This window comes from Trachurus japonicus, chromosome 14, assembly GCF_045865225.1.
Source record: "Trachurus japonicus isolate A0001 chromosome 14, Traja_1.0".
NCBI lineage: Eukaryota > Metazoa > Chordata > Actinopteri > Carangiformes > Carangidae > Trachurus > Trachurus japonicus.
In genome coordinates, this window is record NC_140920.1 from 9,663,833 (window position 1) to 9,683,064 (window position 19,232).

Sequence of the window (19,232 nt, forward strand, 5' to 3'; positions counted from 1 at the left end):
AAGAAGAAGGAGAAAGAGAAAAAGATAGATAGACGAGTGGTGTTTTGTTTGTTTTCTTGTCACAACTATGTTTCATCATCTTTAATATTTTGAAATAGGGTATAGGCTAATATTGGTGTTGAAGTAAGCCAATGTAATTATAACAACAGAGAGGGGCAGGTACTATAAGTTTTCTTCATCCTGCTCCTTTTCATTCATGGTGACAATGTGTACATTATGTAATTTTGTGCAACCTTGTGAAGAATGTATACCATGAATGGAATAAACCAAAATGAAATGAAATAAAAATTCCTTTTTTTCTTTTTTTTTGCTTCCTATTCTCTAAAATATAAACATTGTATGTCTAAATAATGAAACTGGCAAACTGCAGCTGCCACTGTTAAACACCACCACGCAACACGAGTATTTTATTTAACAGAACTGTGCTATCCTGCGTCTGTGTTATTCACTGACTTGAGGCAGAGTGTGCTTTTTCCTGGTTGACCATTGTGTGTCTGTGTTCACTGCAGTGGAGGAAGGTTGCAGGAGTGGATCTCCTGTTGTCTGTGTTAGAGACATTGCAGCAAAGCTCTGGGAGATGAGCAGTGGGAGTGAAATAAAAACAACAACACCACCAGGCAGAGAATATCCACACAACAAACGATGTGGCCACACCCTTCGTCTAAAACAGGCAACTCTGTGTGTACACAACACGTGCAAAAATCCTGTTCCACACCAACTGAATAGCTGTAAAGGCGGCAGCGTGCTCAGAAAGACAGTGAGTTGTTGATGTCAGTGTCTTCTGGGCTAATTTTCAAAAAGTAGAGATACATATATATGTGGAGGAGAGGCTGGAGTCACCGTCCTGAGCTCAAACAGTCCATCAGTCCATCTATAACACAAGTTGTTACATTATGGGAAGGACGTTATTCCTTCACAACCAACCATCCATTATCTCATTTAATTTACAGTCACTCTCTCATCATAATCAAAATGTTAAAGGGATAGTTCAACGTTTTGGTAAATTGGCCCACTGCCATAATCACTATAGTCATAGCAGTAGGTTCGTTACCTTTAATTGTTGGTGCAAGCTATTTTTAGAATGGCGGAGCAGAGCCGCGAGCTGCTCAGAGCTACGCTATGGAGGCTAATGGGATTTCTTGGTTTCCCTCATCAAACTCATCAAATACATAATCCAACAACTCCAAAACGCTCTGGTGGACAAGTTGTGAGCTGCACATTCACCACGCTATGAGATAATAACACAACGTTACCAGACAGAGTTGTTTTAGAGGCAAATGCAGAGACTGTTTGATGAAAAACTGTCCCTGAAGGCAACGAGCATCAATGGTTTTGCATGAATTTCCCTCTAAAACAACTAATTACAGAAATAACATTCTGTTATTATCTCATAGCGTGGTGAATGTGCAGCTCACAACTTGTCCACCAGAGCGTTGTGGAGTTGTTGGATTGTGTATTTGATGAGTTTGATGAAGGAAACCAAGAAATCCCAAGGTCTGAGCAGCCCGCGGCTCTGCTCCGCCGTTCTAAAAATAGCTTGCACCAACAATTAAAGGTAACGAACCTACTGCTATGACTATAGGGATTATGGCAATGGGCCAATTTGCCAAAATGTTGAACTATCCCTTTAAACGCTTGCACTGCCTGCATAACGTTTCCCCTTCAAACTAAACGTGTTACAGTATCAGTTCTAATCTTGCTGTGGTGTTAAACACAGTTTGACCAGAACCAGTTGTGGATATTAAAAACAGCCGGGATGCAGTCGATCTGTCACGTCTGACTCTGTAGGGAGGAGGATGTGTTTCCACGACGACGTCATCTAAACTAATGAAGCCAGTCGGTGTAATGTGATGCACTTCCACTGTAGTAAGTTACTGTGCGCGGATAAAAACTGACAATGCAACTCTTTGCTGTAATGGACAACCTACACTGTGGGCACGAGGCCAGGATATGTATACTGGCTGGGTCCCAAGAGTGGATGACTTGTTTAATACATCCAGCGCCTTTTAAATATTTTACAGATTCAAGTTGTCGGAGAAGATTAACAGACGTAATGTGGGACAACTATGCATCCATGCTCAGAGAGGAGACAATAACGGCAAATGCACAATGCCAAAGCTGCTTCTTTTTTGATGGGCAGTTACTGTACCTTTAGGCTGATAGATGTCAGTACATCCAACGGCATTATTGTGCACGTTGTTTTTAAAAGTAACACCAAACACATACATGGCAGAGAGCCGGCTCCTCTATGTGTTGTATGTTGAGCTGCACCTGTGACTGTGAATCCACAAAAGACTCGTATATTAAAGCCTTCTGTCTGCGCAGTGTATTTATATTAACACTGTTTAACACCCTCTGTGTTACATTGTAGAGTTTCCATCATTCACATAAGTTATTATACTATAACATTTAACAGCTTAATTGCTGAGATCTGAAGGTGCCAGCTGGGTAACAAGTGTTCGATGACACTTTATAAACGAGTGCCCAGTTTAACTAAGAACTAAACGATATGTTAGTGAATGCAACATAAACAACAAGTCTATTACACTGAGGACTGTGGTGTGAGCTGCAGTTAACTACAGCAGGTAAAAAGAAGGATATTCTCTGCAAAAACACAACAGTTGTGGTTCTGCTTTTGCTGTTTCCTTTTTTTACTTCTGCCACTTGTCTCCACAGTTTAGGAAAAACTATTTGTCCTAACTTACAGTACGATGGTCCTCAGAACTTCCTGCACTGCAACGTTAGAACAAAATGCAAACAGACTAAAAAAAACAAACACCAATGAAGACACCAGCTTCACCTGTTTGACGACACTGTGCAACACAAACTGAGAAGAAGAGAGAAAATGCTGCAAGCTGAACAGAATAAAAAAAGGGCCAAGTTAAAAAAAAAACAAAGGAAACTGATAAGGACAAGCGGGAGTTGGTATCATGGTTTGTATTGACTCCATGACTTGATAGAGGCCAAGTAAGAACTACACAATAAATATACACTCAGGTTATTAGGAACAACTGGTTAAAACAAATGCATCCAAGTTCCATCCTTGTTTACTGAAAACTATAATGTAATAATATTATTTAACAGTATATGATCATTCTGGTGGATTTAGTTGGTGGAGCTGTTGGTTAAATCTCATATCACCATATATCAATCATACATCTATTAGATTGCAACAACTGCATTCTGCACCACAGTATCGCCTATGGATGGCTGCAATATTATATGAATCACACAGTCATGTTAAAACTGAAATTAACTTTAACCACTCGTATTTCATCCTTCAGTAGCACTTCCTTATCGGGCTGTATTTTTCTATTTTTGTTAAATGCCTGCTGCAGTACTACAGGTTATGGGCGGTCAGGCTGAGCCTTAGTGTGTCCACAGTCAGTGTGTCCTGGATAAACAAAGTGAGGACTGTTGGTAAAGTAGATAAGTAGATGTGTGTTTGTTCGACTTAAATAAGTGTCACATCTGCAGGGCAAACCAAACAAAGAGCTAAAAGTCAGTTTGCAAATGATAATTCTACAGAAACAGACAGCGATGTGTCTTTAAAGCTCCGTGCTCTGTGCTGCATCTCTCCGTTCATGTGGACTCTCTCCTCCTGTCGCCAGCCTGCCTGCTTGTGCGACAGCTGCCAATCCTCCCTCCCCGGAGACCAAACATTTTAGCGCTCCATAAATTCCTAATGAGCGTGCTCAAATCACCGGCCACTTCCACCCACTGGTCCCTCAACCTGTTAGGACAAACAAACATCATGGCGTACACATGTTTCTGCACATTACGAGTGGCAGTCGTTTCACACATGCGGTACTCAGAGGGGCTATAGGCCTGGAGGTGTTGAAAAGCCGACGGCTGTAGTTGTCGACAGCTACAAGACTACAAGAGTTTCTTACTGAGGGGCTGAGAGGAAGAGGCCACAAGTAGCCATGATACAGGGCTGGAACCTCACTGTTAATTACCTTTTAAAGGGACAACGAGGAGTTTTGGAAAAGCAAAGCGTTTTCACACTACCTTTATGAGCCTCCGCGCGCACCGTGAAATTCTTTGACCGGCGCAAGACAGACTCATGTTTTCATTCATCAAAAATTGAAGTCAGAGGTTCGAAGATGATCAGATACCGTCGTATTCCCGACCAGGGCCGTTGCTAGGAATTCTGGGCCCCCTGAAAGAATACTAAAGTGGGCCCCTGCCCCCTGACTTTTCCACTTTTTTTCATAGACTACGTAGGCTATGTATTATCATTTCTTATTTAGCCTACTTTGTTTTGATGCTAATGCAGCATTACTATGAGTATCAGTCAGGGTCTTATGCAGAATAATTCAGTCATACAAAGATTAGACTACTGGGGTTTTTGTGGGCCCTATCATCACCTTTCTCCCCTATACAACGGCCCTGTTCCCGACCATAAACGGCGATTCGGCGGCGTTATTCTCATGACTTGCCACGAAACCGAAAGAAAAAAAACGCTGGTCGGCTCGTCCAGCATTTCCGCCACCACTAATAATAACAAAATAACGATAGAGACAAAACGATATATTTATCGAAAACGGGCCCATTAACAAGTGTGGGTAACGTAGATTCATCCACATTAACGTGAGACTTTTTTTATTGTCGCGGAATTTTTTCGTTCTGCCGATGGAGAAACTCCTCGTTGTCCCTTTAAACATGAACCATTTAGGAGTTTAGGTGCAGAGTCAACCACAAGGTGTTATGTTACTGGTGTAGGAGCGACCTGTCAACAGTGAAGACCTCAGAAACAGGTCTGCATGTAAACAAGCACACGCCTTTCTGCTGGTGTGTTTGTGGGAGCTCGTCTCTCGTGTGACAGTCTGTCATGTTGTGTTGGTGACGAGCAGGCAGCTAACCTTCAGCTTTACTGCTGATGTTCTGTCATCACATAACTCATAGATTAAGCATGACTCCATGCTAAGCGTTAGCCTTCAGCCAGACACATTATTTATTACTTGAATTACCTTATTCCAACAAAAAAATAAAAAATTAAACTGCATTTCTGCAGAAAATATCCCCAAAAATGCACCAAAAAAAAAAAAAAAAAAAGATTTAGAATTGCTCTCTAGCCATAATGAAACATGGAGGACTTCTCGGGGGTTAATTTACAGCCATGTAATCACGTTGAGTAACAGCTTGTCTGTGGTTTTCTCAAGTAGGAAAATCTGCCATCAAGATGGTCATAAAATCTCAGCATCTGTTCTGACTAGCGGGGAGCTACTGTGACTGTGAATTGTCAGCGGAGTAAATATTTCACCACAATTTAGTTAATTTGCCTCCTTAACAGAAATATTGGCTCTCATCATCTGAGTGATGATCTCCCATATACCACAGAGCCTCACACATGCTTATTACTGATAATGTTGGAGAGGGACAGAATCTACATTCCTGCTGTAACAATAATCGAATATGATACGACACAATATAAATGTAGAGATAACACAAATACACATATGGGGCTGTGTTTGGTGTGCAGGCATGTGACACTCTTCAGTTCATTTTATAACATCTTTGGCAGTGTTGCTATTTAAACAGCTCTTTCCTTTCAGTTTAATTTTTTTTTAGATAGGTAGAACTTGATATTAACGTCAAAAACTTGGTCTCAGACTTCAATACCAGATCCCGAGGTAACATTAGCAGCTACAGTCCAACAACAAAACAACTGTATCCTGCGCTGTGCACACAACCTGCAGACATTTTAACCTGTCTGCACTTTTTCGTTTACATTTTGAAAAAGCATCTCAGTCTCTGTTCAAACTGTACAGAAAACAACCCCCAGATGATCCTATTGATATCAGCGATACAGTCCTACACTGTAAAAAGAAGCTTCTGCTGAAATGTAGAGACATTTGTGGCACCCCATTATCAGTCTAAAGCCAAATAATGTATTTAAATGTATTTGTGTACCCATAGATCTTAAATACTGCTCTTAATCTGATGCCTGTTCCTGGGGTTGTTGTTCTATTGTTCTGTAACTGTGGGTTAAAATTGTCTGTTTTTATCTTGTCTGTCTGCGTCTGCTTTGCCTTGATATCTGATGTCTGTCTAATTGTCTATTGTATGATTTGTCGTCGGGAGGTTTTAAAGTCTTCTGTGTCTAAGAACCTGCCTTGTATTGGGACTACAGCTGAAATTCAGTAGTTATGCTAAGTCCGACGCATTTACACTGATGCTTAATGCATCAATGTTGATGAATGTGCATTGCCCCGACTCAATAAATAAATAAATGAAATGAAATGAAATGTAGACTAGTACGGCACTGAATGTTTTATAAAGAAAATCATTTGTGTGTGCGATCATTGGGCATTGGAGGGTTTGGCTGTAATCATCCATTGGGGGACAGTGAGTGCAGGCAGTGTGATGGCTGCTGCAGTGGCTGACACCGTCTAAATGAGAACAAATAGCATCATGCAGCCTGTGGTCTGAATGCATCTGAAAGGCGACTGTGCAAAGACGAGAGAGGGCTCTGCTTCTGTAACTGCTTTTGTCTCAATCCGCTTTGCACCAAGCTCATAAAAAATTGACACCTCCACCACCTCCACCTCCTATTTCTGGGTGGCTGATTTCTTAAGATGAGGAAAAGCCTGATGGACACAAAACCCCAGCAGATCCCAGTAGTCCAGATAGATACAGTGGGAGTGCATTTACTTTTCAGTGCAGAGCTATAAGGAAAACAGCGAGGGTGGGTGGGGGTGGGGGGTTGAGTGGGGAGGCGGGAAAGCTGGAAAACACTTAAGACAGTGAGACCCATGCTAACAGAGAGAGAACGTAAAGAAGAGACGCAATGAGAGAGGTCAAAAGGTACACGCCTTCAAATGTATTTGTCTCTTTCTCTTCTCTCTCCTTACTCTTCATTTCCACACGCTGCTTTGTCTGTTTGTATTCCTCTCTATCCTTCATCTCTCCTTCACGCTTCCCTGGCCCTGTCTTTCACATTCAGACTTGCTCCACCTTTACACCACAGTACAGGGTGCAAAAAAAGAAAAGTAGAATGTGGTTAATGTGCAGGGAGAGCGCCAAAGAGGAAGTCTGGGTATCACCATGAACCCAGCTGTCCACAAACATCTCCCAATCTGTATTTATCATCCACTGGACCTTCAAAAAAATGAAAGCACTGAAGTCTGAAATCAAAGTGCTGTAGGAAACGTATAGAAAACAGTATTCAACACTTAGAAATAAAGATAAAAGAGATAAAAATCACTTTAACCATCCATCCAATGATGTTTCTGAATCACATGGATACTAGACACCCCTTGATGTTTATTCTCTTTGCCAGTTATCTAACAAAACAGAAATTACATAAACATCATTTGTATTTTAGGGGATTTTTTTTATTAGAAGATTCAGTTGTAAAATAAAAGCCCAAGACAAACTACAGCCCAATTTCTCCTAATGCCTGCATGCAAGCAGAGGAGACAGCATGTGGGTGGCTGTTGGCTGTCATCAAGTGTTTGTGTACGGCACCGTTAAATAATAATCTCATTAACAGCTGTCATAAAATAGTAAGATGTAACACATACAAATGTGCATCTCAAATAATGTGCAACACGCTGATGTAGCAGAGGGACCAGGGAAAAGTTTTTAAGGATCGACTGGTGATACTGGATCAAAACAAGACCAGACCGAATCTTGAAACGGGAGATAAAAGATTTATGTGGACCCTATCGATAGTCGGTCAGCTGTCGGCCTGCTCGGCAGATTAAGGCTGCGGTCTGCAACACTTTGGTCCACATCTCTCAGAGGATTTCTGTCTCGGTTTGGTTGAGAGTGCTGGCTTTCTGAATTTTACTTTAAAATGAATAATCTTCTTTAAAATTCGGCACTGCTTATTGAATTGACCTTAGGAACTCTGATTAGGCTGTTTCTGTCGTCCCTGTCTGTTAAAGTTTCTCTACAGCCGATCCCACAGCGCGCTCACGACCAGGAGGGTGATAATACAAGTTTCAGCGTTTTTTACTGTAGTTTTTAAATTTTATTTCTCAATTCTCCAAATCCTTAAAGTCCTACTCTCTAAATTTCCTAGATATGGCTTTGCCGGCACAGATTATCATATTATGCTGAAGGAAGACTAACCCAGTCTCCTGTCCATCATGCCCACACACACACAGATGCTGTCACTATAGCTGGCACCGTAAAGCAGCGCCGTCTTAATCGACATCAGTTTTCCATGAGCAAAAAGCACAAAGAGGAAAAAGTGATATTGTTCAATTATGAATTCCATTCATCTATAATAGATGGACTCTCTATATTTTCTGTCTGTGAAAAGCTCAAAGGAGGAGGTGGAGGAGGGAGGAGGGGGGGTGTCCTGTTGGTTTAGTGAAGTGAATTCCCTTCTTCTTTCTGTGTGAAATAATGCTTGGTACAGTCCCACATGTCAGCACCGATTGGTGGCCGGCGCTGCTGAAGCCTCTGCTGCTGGATCGCAGGTGACTCCTAATGCAATCCTCCGCTCGTGGAGCCTCTGACTACTACTGTGTTTGGAGCTCAAGGGCACCAGACGCGCTTCGGTCAAGGAGAGTGCACGCAGGCGTGTCACAAGGATGTGGGGGGATGAGCGTTAATGTCTGGTTGTCCTCAAACAGGAGGGCTCGGTTGACAAGCAAGACAGAGACAGAGCTGTTCAGAATATTATATTGTATGTGGGCTATATTTTAAATATGTTGAAACTTGACATCATGACAGTGGTTAGGACAGTGACTGATACTTGCATATAGAGAGCCTAAGCGGAAGCAGGAAGTAACGTCGCCATGGGACCTCAATTCGGAAAAAATCTCCATGTAAGTGAACGGGAGTCAAAATTTGATTTCGTGATCCGATTGAATTGTGTCATGAGAAAAAAATAAAAAAATATCACGTTTCATGCCGAGAAATCAGCAGTTTGTCGTAAAACGGCAACAGAAGAATGTATTTTGTGTGAAGACGCTCTACAGACTACAGATGTGGTGTCCCACAAAAAAAATACGCCCCACCTACGCGACCTATAGTCTTTCTGGTTACGGATTCTTCTGAATTTTATTTTACAATAGTTTTACAACAAACTGCTGATTTCTCGGCATGAAACAGATGTTTTAAACAGGTAGAGGTCGTTTTTTTTCTAATGGCACAATTCAATCGGATCACGAAATAAAATTTTGACTCCGGTTCACTTGCATGGAGATTTTTTCCGAATTGAGGACCCATGGCGACCGTTACTTCCTGCTTCTGCTTCTATTTGAAAATGCACTATAGTTGCAAAGATCTTGGACAGAAGGTTTCTTCCAGAGGACAGACGGGTTTCATCGTCCCTCTAATGCGTCTTTGGTCAGACCCATGAACCTCAGTCCACTCTGACGATGCCTCATCAGTGGTCGCTTCCAAATCACCCAAGCAATTTATTTAAGTAAATGTCTGATCAATACGGCTCCCACTAACACACAACATAAATAGGCCTATGCATTAGCATGTGCATTAGCCCACTGATGTGTCAGGGGCTTTTTTCTCTCTCAGCCTGTGTTTACCTCAACCAAACACCATTAATCAACCTGAGCTGAATGTGCTTGGGGGGGTGAGGGGGGGGGGCTTCATGGTTTCTTGTTAAAATGACAAAAAGCTCATTGATGCTTTATTTCAGATAATGGCCTAATATTCACCTCTTCTTTTATGATGTCATCGCACCGAATTAGCTAGTACAATACAATACACAACATGTCTGTCCGGCCCACGGCTGCTAATGTATTTAAAGAGATAGTTCACCCAAAATTCAAATTTCACTCATTATCTACTCACCCTCATGTCGACTAAGAGCTGTGAGAATTTTCAGAATCCTTCGTCCCTTCTCTGAGTTACGGCGGGGCTCCGTGCAGCAGTATTTGTCCATATAATGGTTGTCAATGGATACCAACTTTACTTCATCCAAAAAGACACACCAAAAAACATCCAAATACCTCCATACTGCTCGTCTGTAATGTCCCTCTTGTATTGAAGCCCCGACATGAGAAATTGTTCCGAAAAAAATTAAATAAGTCGTAAGTAGCGGAAGCTCCCAGTGTCTCGGTTCACTGCTCTTCCTGTGTCAGTGCAAATCTCTCGTGATTTACACTGAGCGGCGGAACAATTTCTCATGTCGGGGCTTCAATACAAGAGGGACATTACAGACGAGCAGTATGGAGGTATTTGGATGTTTTTTGGTGTGTCTTTTTGGACAAAGAAAGTTGGTATCCATTGACAACCATTATATGGACCGTAACTCAGAGAAGGAACGGAGGACTCTGAAACTTCTCACAGCTCTTCGTCGACATGAGGGTGAGTAGATAATGAGTGAAATTTGAATTTTGGGTGAACTATCCCTTTAAACATGGGAGTCCAACTGGCTCTCAGCCACAGTAGTGCGGCCCCCCACCCACCCCACCGGGTCAGAGAGCTGCGTGGTGCTGCGGTGGGCACCGACCGGGGGCATCAAGACATTAGGGCAGATCCACTGGGGCAAACAAGTAGCTACTGAGCCACACTGACAGCTCATGGCAGGCCATGCAGGTAATTAAGGCAGAGCTCTGCAGAGAGGGGCTGCATGGGGGAGGGGCAGAGAGGGGTGGAGGACGGGATGGCCTCATGATGACAGTGAGTAAGCATCCAACCCCCCACCCCTTACACCCCAACCCCCCCATAACCTCTCCCCTGCCCTAGGGGCTTACACAATAAGCAGTAAGTGCTGCGCTGAGCCGAGATGCACAGATCGGAGAACAGGGTCCCCCCCACCCTCCCCTCCCCTCACTCTCCCAAATCATCGGCTCCCAATTTGCCCTCATGAATAATGCTGAGCGGCGCGGCGCGGCTCGGTGCCACGCATGCAGCCGCTATGTAAAAAGCAATGATACCCTCATCTGATGTCAACTCTCTGGAGTCACCGTGGTGGAGTGGGTTAGTTGATGCATATGAACGCTCATTTACATGGAGCACCAACCAACAGGAGGGGAGGGAGGGAGTTCCCACCTACCGCTTTTACTTTGAAGACCTTAATCAGTTACATCACCAAGGTGGAAACGGACAAACGCTCTAAATGATCAGAGACAGAGGAGCAGAGAGAGAGAGAGAGAGTGATGGCTAATAGAGGAATCAGAGTGAGTAAACGAGCTGCTGGCACCGAGGCTAATATGCAAAAGCGCATCAAGAGAAAGAAGAAAAAAAAAAAGAGATGGAAAAAAAACAAACAACCATATGAGAGATTCCTAATGCTCCATTACCCGTCCTTAGTGACACAGCAGTGAGATGACAGCATGGACCCAGTGCAGCAGCTTCTCATATGATTTCACATGAAGATCAAAGTGTGATTCAGAGCTTGATGTGGTCGCTGGTTACTTCACAGCTCTTGGAGGCACAGCGGGAAGTTTACACTCCACTAAATTAAACCTCATTACTGTACATACAGTACACTAGCTGTGTATGACTCTCCTCTGAATTCCCCATAGGTTCAAATAAATGTTCTTCATTTGTCGGTCAATGAGGACAATAATGTGTACAGTAAATTACTGTTGTCATGTAACTCTGTGTAGTCGTTCAGTTTGGTCCTTTGCTCCTCTAACACTGTGATCAGGTCTTCACTCATCCTGTGACATAACTCAACATCTGCTGCAAGGATCAACACAAACTCTACAGAAAATGAAAACAAGTAGTTTCTTTTAGTATTTGTGGCTTTTAGAATTAACAAAACAAGTAAATGATTATCTACAGTGCAAGTCTGCATGATAAAGATATAGTTTGACACATTTTTACTGTCAGGCCTTGTATCACATTGCTCAACTTGAGCTGCTTCTCTAAACTGTGAGTGTGCAGATCCAAATCCTACTGCAGGTACCACATAACTATCTGACACAGCCCCACATAAGAAAAAACCTAATCTATCAATTTAATGTGTTGTCTATAATGTCTAAGTATGAGGTCTTTGTGCTATCCCACCATCTGTTACATATTCAATAGCAAGATACGAGTCTGATCTGATCATCTGGGAGAATGTGAATAAACTTAAGATGCTAAAATACTGTATTACTTCTACTTGAACATTTTTTTATTGTTCACTTGTGCTTTTGAATAACTAGAAGTTATATTCATATAAAGCCGAAGGCATCAGTTACTCACAGTCATTGATGGATTAACTGTCTAGATAAAAACGTTAACACAAAGTGCAGTCTCGCCTGCTGGTGCTGAAAGTTGATGATGTAAAATTTTAATTCTGGTCTTCATTCAACAAAGTGCTGTAATATACTGTATATCATATCCAGTGAGATCTTTTTTTTTTTTTTTAGTTAGATGTGCTGGTTATTGACTTTCTTGTCTGAGCAGTTCTACAGTACTTGACTCAAATTTGCATGTAATATATTGCAGCACAATATACGCCGCATGCTTTTAGAGAGGGGGAAGAGTGGCAATATTTCTATTTCAGTAAAATTCCACCCACCTCTGCTTGCTGTACTGTCAAGTGCAACTCTGACTGAGCTGACAGACAGACAGCGAGAGAGGAGGTGGATCTCAGGTGAGCTGAGAGCGAGGACATGAAGCCCAGCAGGGAAGGATGAACGGGCAGATTAGCTCGAGGAGGAAGGCTAACAGCTTGAAATTCTTCTTCATGCAGTATTGGACTACTATAGGAGCCTATAGCCAACATTTGCATATTGTATCTAGCTGAATACAGGCTTCTTTCATTTCTTTCTGTGACACAGAGAAGAAAGTGGAAGTTTGTAATGACTTAATGAGTAACCTGTTTTTCATTTAATATTTTATTATGAAGGATTTTGATTTATTTTGACACACGACTGAGGGCAGGTGGTGACTAAACATGTTGACATGAATGACTGAGAGCTGAAATGCAACATGGGTGGTGAGTAAACCACTGGCCAAAAATATGACTGGGAAATGTTTACTCAAGTCCAGGGCAGCGCTGATGCGTTCAGGGTGTCTCTGTGCTGCTGTTTGGTTTCACTTGTTAGTCTCTTTAACACACAGGTATGTCCTTTTCTGCCAGGTGACCATTTGGGCTGAAGATTTTTGGATCATTTAATGTCTGATCTCTGTGTCTGCAGCATTCGCTCTGCCAAATAATGCAAACACATCTCCACTGAAACAGGTGTGTGGGATATAAAGACTCTGCTTATGTAACAGAAATGCTTCCTTGGGCCTCATTCGAGGTTATGAACCAGTAATCCACAGTGAGATGCTGCACTGATTTACAGTATACAGAGCCCATTTGGATTTAAGTCTTTATAACTACAGAGAGAAAACAAACAGAAACATTGTTGGAGAAGTGCAGAAATGGAGGGCCGAGATTATTATTCTCTCGAGCAGGAAATGTCATTATCATTTGTGATGTTGCAACGTTCTGCACCTGAGGCAAAGTGTACAAATTCTGGATGACTCACTTTTGTATGCAGGAGCACATGTGTCACCTTTAAGATCTGCATAGTGCATACATTACTAACGGCGCCTCTATACCTTACAACGCTTTTAGAGAAGGCTGTAAAAATCAAACAAATTCATTATTGTATTAGATATCTATTAGTAACTAGAGAATGCATTTCCTGAAGGAAATACGGTGAATGCTGAAAACTGGAAGCTGAATGAGCTGAATAAATTGTTAAAACAATGCTGAATTAAGTGAAGAAATCTTGAAAAGATGAAACAATATCTGAAGAGTAAAAGTTAAACATGCAAGAAGGAGGCTGTATGAAATGGTTGGAAATTACTTGAATTGTTGGTGATCAGTATGAAGAAATTGAAAGGCTGAAGTCTACTCAGATATGTTTAAACTGAGAGCTTGAAAACATTGTTGAACCATTACTAATATAGACGAAACAATATCTGAGGAGTAAAAGTAGAATAATATAGAAGTAGTTACAATCTGTTAAAGGGAAGAATAAGTTAGAATAAGTACATCATATCTGAAGGGTAAATGTAGAACATGTAACAGTAGAAATGTTAAAAAGTTTGAGGAAAATGTAGAAATCCTGCATATTTAAAGTTTAACAGTTGAAGGGTTGAAATCTGAAATAGGTGAGAAAAGATTAAAATATATACAGTATATACACATCGCTTTTAGAGAAGGCTGTAAAAAACAAATAAATTCATTATTGTATTAGATATCTATTAGTAATTACAAATAAACTCCCACTTGCATCAAAATGCATAAACAGAATAAAGTGCCTCAATCACTTATAATAAAAGCAAGACGCTGTACAACAGGAATTGATTTGTCTTCCTTGCCACGTCGTGTCTGAATTATCTGCGGATGGTAGAAATGAAAAGCCATTTGCAGGAGAGAAACAAAGAGGCGAAATGAGCTGGCAGTTGACAATGGAGGGCAAATCAAAGTCCTGGGGTTAAATGGGATTGTGGGTCAGATGACTAGACATCGTTGCCTTTTCCGCTCACAGCCATCCTCTGCCTCAGAAAAATATCACCCCCCACTCCCCCACTCCCCTCCATCCCTGCCTCCCCCGCCCCTCAACAGCCCTCCATTTGCCTCAAAGGCGAGAGTATTTCATCTTCAGTAACCCCACTGCAGGAGAGAGTCCTTCTCTTACTGCTACAGTACAATGCAAACACAAACAGTCAATGCAGATGTATGCAAGCTCAGTTTTTGTGCATCCAACCTTTTTATTTACCTTTAATCAGGAAGTACAACAAGACAGGGCAGACATACACCACAGCAGCTGCATCCCATAGTGAAGGACCTACTCATTTAGCCCTACAGCAGGCCGTCTGTCTATACAGCAGATTATAAATCACCCTGATGGATACACAGTCAATTGAGAGTAACAGACACAGGCAATGACTGAGAAAATGGCAGCTATCTGCATTAGAGCTGCACTCAATCTGCACACAGACAAGAGTCATCCTTTATTAATCATCGTGTTTTCTGCGATTATACCAGGCCACGCTACATCACAAGCAGTGTTTCATTTATGTTCATAACCACCTCCCAATACAGCCTTACATACATCTCTCCCTGTCCTATACGCCTCAGTCGTGCGGCGTCTCACACAGCGCCTGCCTAGTGACAAGGGGCTCTGCAAACACTGCTAGGCAGCAAAATACACATCAATGTATTCAGAGCGTTTACTGCCCGGGATTAATCAAATTATAATTTAATCATCTGATCAAACAGCAATTAGCATAATCACTTCTGGGAAAGGCCTGATAGAGTGGAGAGTGGAGCAGAAAGGAGCTGGGGGCTAGCAACACTTTAATGGAACATTTGCCAGAATGTTTGAAAATGTTACACATTTCGAGCTACAGGAACAGAGGGGGCTTTTGAATGCTAATCAGCGCGGCTTGGTTATGCCTAATGAATACGTCCAGTCGGCAGCCACAGGGGAAGAAATTGCCAGCGAGGGCCTGATTTGACTTTTTCTTGTTGATAACGTCTTTTACAATTCACTGTTAGGCTTTTTTTTTTATGACGATTCAACAAAAATCACAAAATCAGTTTATTTTTGATGGAATACAATGATTGTATATATGTAATGATATGAATTTATGTAGATGAAGCATGTTGAGGAGGGTGTGGCTAGGTTTGAAATTTTTTGTGTGTTTAAAATATCTTCTGCCTCATTTGTTATAAAGATTGTAGCACAGGAACAATTGAAATTGTTATATTGTACTTTCATTATTTGTTTCAGCTGAGGCCATTTGTACGGTGGCCAACAAGGGCAAACACGCTGCAAGCGGCCAAACGCTACAAACACAGGAATGATGCAAAACCAAAAACACACTTCTGTTTTCTCTCTTGCAGTTGTTTTGGGGGGTTTTGTGTTTTGGTATTTGCAGCATTTTTCTTTCGAATTTGTTTTGTGAGTTTGCATGTTTTTGCTTCTGCATCGTTTCTGTGATTGCAGCATTTTCCTGTTGCAGTGTTTTTCTGTTGCATTTGTTTTATGCGTTTGTGTGTTTTTGGTTTTGCATCAGTCCTGTGTTTGCAGCGTTCGGCCGTTTGCAGCGTGTTTGCCCTTGTCGGCCACCGTACACATTTGGCCTTTTTTACTGAAGATTTTTTTATTTTTTACTATAGTAACGTTGTAGAATCTCAGTTTACTTGGGGTATATAAGCAAAATATTGATACACTGAAATATCGCAATATTTCGTTTTGCAATACTGTATCAATATTCAATAACACTGTATCGTTTTACAATTTACATGTAAACATTCTGGCTGTCGTTCATTTTTGAGTTTCCTTTAAAACTCTGACTGTGAGTTGGCAGCAGCCATTCAGCCACTGACTCCTCCCCTGCAATGGAACAAGAGATCTCACGAGAGTTCAGTCTGTGGCTCATCAAATGCTCAAGCTTTAGCCTAACTTAGCACAGTCAAAAAAAGAAAACAATGGCAATATATCTTATTGTATCGCCAGATTCCTGCCAATACACACCACTACAGTTTACCTCTAACTCTAACAAAGCAGCTGCACACTAATCTCATAGAAAAAAAACAAAAAAAAACACCACTACTGACGGTGAAACAGCAGAGAATCAAGACGGTCAAGTTGTTTGTTACCTTGTAACTCCCAGTAGTTGAAGGTGTGCTAATGCAAATTCTCTCTCTGTGTACCGACGAGGTTTCAGAGTTTTTTGTTGCACAAACAGCGAGGAGATGTTGATATTCATGATACAACACTGTACATTATAAACAGAAATTAGAGACATATGAAACTATTTTCCTCTAAGTGAGGAACGTAGTAGTATTAAGTTGGGTGCATGTAGCCAATGTGTCTGTGCAGGTGTCGACATCCAACAAGGAAATGAAGAAACCCCATCAAGTAAGGTCCCTAAGGTTGGGGGGGTGGGGGGGGGGGTTGTTGTTTGGCAACAGTTCCATCGCCTCAGTAACCGCCACACATGTGGCTCACTGCACATTATGCAACTACTGTACAGTGTTTGGCTGTCGAAAAAAACATTTGATCCACAAATGAACCTTAATATTCACACTGAACATATGCAGTGGTGGGGGAGTGGGAGGGGGGAGGGGGGTCACTGTGTGTTCAAAGTAACATTTGCAAATGTACCATTAAAATAGGAAAGTTAAGTGCTGTGTTTTGCCCAATTTATCTGCCAGTAAATAAACTGTTGTTGCACAGATGACTTTGAGAAAGGCTCCTCATTACAACATCTTAAAACACAGCTCTGATGTAACTTATGTGAAAGTGATTAATCTGTTTCCTACATTTATGACATCACAGGTTTCCAGCCGAGTTACTCCTGTCAACCAGGGCCAAACTGTTGTGCTATTGGTCTGAATGGAGAATAACATGTAACCATCTTTGTTTGGTTGCTTCTCTACAGTAAATCAACAAAAGTCTCCCGGTGCATCTTTATCTGTCACGTAAGACGTGTTAACTACTAACACAGAACTTCAATTAAATGCTTCAGGTTAACGTAGGAAGTGTTGGATAACGAGTGAAGAGCACTGGTCAGGTCCTTGAGCTCCACTTGGCTTACTGTGTATACGTCTTGCTCTACCTGTGGTCACAGCATTAACCTACTGCCCTATTTGATAATGAATGACACAAACAACACAACTAATTGAGATCTTGTTAAGTCACTGGTCCAGTCAACAGATGCCAAAAGCTTTGGTCCACTGATACTGTCTGATGGTACTACTGTACTGTATTAGACATTCATGCAAAGACAAAAAAAGCATTGAAAAGGCATGTAACAAACTATCTGAAAGGCAAAAGCAACATTATTAAACAACACTGTACAAGAACAAAGGGTCATAGACCTCTAGCTTTAGCTTTGTCTACTTCCTATTGGATGTAGGCCAACAATAAACACAGTTGTGTCTCTGCCAGTGTCAAACAGTATAACTGTGTGATATATGAGAATGTGTCTAAAATAGCCTAGTTTCTGCATGGAGAACCAGGCTGATTAGATATGATTCTTTGAGCTTTGGCTACCACATAACACAAGCTGACTCTGTGTGTCCTTCCTTCTTCCCCCTCTCTTCCCTCTCTTTTTCTGCCTCACTACACACTATCATCTCCTTAAGCATTCTGGTCTGGGTTAAATGAAACCTTTAACAGTTCAATGTGCATCCATTAACATATGCTTGAGTCTACTCTTGTCTGAACAGCCAAGCTCCGGCGCGAGCACACACAGTGGAGCGACACAAAAATCTTGACCCGATGGCACTGACAAATCCTGGAGTGATTAGTGAGTCCACGAAAACAGCATGTCACTAATACCTTCTGATATTAAGCCTTATGCATAATTAAAGCTAAATAGTAGGCCTATATGTATTTAAAGTCTTCCTGGACCTCTCTCTATCCACTTTGTGCCTTGGTGGCACATAGGGCCTCCTTCCTGGACCTAATTTGTGCATATTTAAGTGGTAAAAAACATGAAGTCAGCAAAGAATTAAAGTGATGACCTAAATTCAACCACTGGACTACATGTAACTGAATTAGATTAGATGGCGTAACCACTGTTCTGCTTTATACTACACTGTGGCAAAGACAGAATTAACACAACATACTGTTAAAACTATTCATAAATCACATTATGATGAATACACTGTCCAATCAGTAGCTTTGTTCAGCATTATACACATAGAGTACAGATAATAAAGACTAATAATTTAAAGAATAATCAGCACAGACACGTTCCCACTGGCCTACATCGTGTTGATATTAATGTGCGACTGAAGAGCTGAACTCAATTGTTAGTGGCTGATGTGTGTTGCTGTGACTCTGTCAACCCGGCCTGGCTCTATGTGAAGTGACAGATGTATACCAAAAGACACTAGTCGGCACAGGCCTAGTTTCCCCCACTGGCCTTAATGTGACCTCTAAGCAACGCTGTTTTGACTGGTGATTACGGGTCAAAACAGTGCAGTAAACTGACATCAAACTTTGTTCACAATCATTAAATGAAAAAAAAAAAAAAAACTCTTGAAGATGACACAAATGTTTGGCACCAAGACTGATGAAATCAATACTGGTTTGTGGAGAGAAATGCAATGTTATATCTATGAATATCTGAGATTAAATGGACTCTGGAGGCGGTGTACTGTAATCCCAACCCCGTCCCCCTGAAGTGACCATTATACTGTACACAGTACTGATCTGTTTGGATAAATACATTTAGAGGGAAACATAATCTCTGCATGGTTTTATGTCCAACAACCAGAGGTTTTACAGATTCAAAGCAAACACTTGCGAGACGCATTCATTAAAAACTTTTTCTTACAACGATTCATTAGA

General features: G+C 41.5%; 1 protein-coding gene across 4 annotated transcripts in view; it reads right to left on the reverse strand.

Moving 5' to 3' along the window:
- The window catches only part of dscama (Down syndrome cell adhesion molecule a), a 105,641-nt gene that overhangs the window by 82,063 nt on the left and 4,346 nt on the right, over positions 1-19,232 (reverse strand). The gene's annotated exons all lie outside the window — the stretch shown is intronic.